This window comes from Bison bison, unplaced genomic scaffold (assembly GCF_000754665.1).
Source record: "Bison bison bison isolate TAMUID 2011002044 unplaced genomic scaffold, Bison_UMD1.0 scf7180017864263, whole genome shotgun sequence".
In the NCBI taxonomy this organism is placed as follows: domain Eukaryota; kingdom Metazoa; phylum Chordata; class Mammalia; order Artiodactyla; family Bovidae; genus Bison; species Bison bison.
Window position 1 is genome coordinate 5,298,745 of NW_011494835.1, and position 1,268 is coordinate 5,300,012.

A 1,268-nucleotide genomic window follows, 5' to 3' on the forward strand; every position below is an offset into this window, starting at 1 on the left:
CATCTGAAATGTGAAGTCCTAATCCCTCAATAGACTCATGACTGGCTCAGGAATCCCAGAGACTATGAGGCAGCTTGGACATGGCAGTCTTCACCCCTGATCACACCTGTATCCATACCTTAAATCCCCGACCACATTCTCACCAAATGAGCATGGTGGGAGCACCTTTCCAGGTCCCAACTGCAACCCTGACAGAAAACTCACTCTTGGAAGCAGAGTGAACTCCAGGGAGAACGTGGGAAGTATTAATAACACTTATTCTTCTCTCCTCTCCCCTCCTTGTCACTTTCTCCTAAACACGTCCTCTCCTAAACCCACTTCCACCCCAGGAATCCTCAAGCGCTCTTTCTACTGTACCCAAATCACTTATACTAACATTCAAATGACCAAAAATTCTTTAAGCATTATTTTTTCAGATATTTACATTCATGTGGGTCTACTCCTTAAATAATGGAACACATCTATACAACTTAAGCCTTAATATTAAATTACAGGTATTTGGGGGACCAAAATCCTTTTGAAACACATCACATTAATCCCTTAACTAGGCCATTCTACTGGCCAATATTGAGTTTGAGAATGCAGTAACATATATGTAGTATTTTGTCCATCGGCTGAACAACTTTCACATTTCCAGTGCTTGGATCTGCTTTTATGCTGCTAAAAAGGATAAAAACAGGATAAAAAGGATAAAAAACAGCTTTGGTGGAGAAAAGGGTGATGTTATAAAACATATAGATGGTTTTGATAATCATGTCATCCAACCAATTGATTTTAAATTTATTTATAAATATAATAATCAAAGAAAAATTGAACAATAATATCAACAATCTTAACATTTCAATCATTGTTCCTTTTTTAAATATAAATAAGATGTGGTACATATAAACAAAGGAATATTACTCAGAGATTAAAAAGAATGAAATAATCCCATAGCAATGTCATGGATGGACCTAGAGAATGTCATACGAATGAAGTAAGTCAGACAGAGAAGGAGAAATATCACATGACTTTCCTTATGTGTGGAATCTAAAAATAAATTATACGAATGAACTTGCTAACAAAACAAAAATGGACTCACAGACTTAGTGAACGAACTTATGGTTGTCAGGAGGAAGGTTGGAAGGAAGAGGCAGTTAGGGACTTTTGAATGGACATGTACACACTGCTATATTTAAAGTGAATAACCATCCTTCTGGACAGCACAGGGAACTCTGCTTAATGTTATGTGGCAGCCTGGATGGGAGGGGAGTTTGGGGAAGAATGTA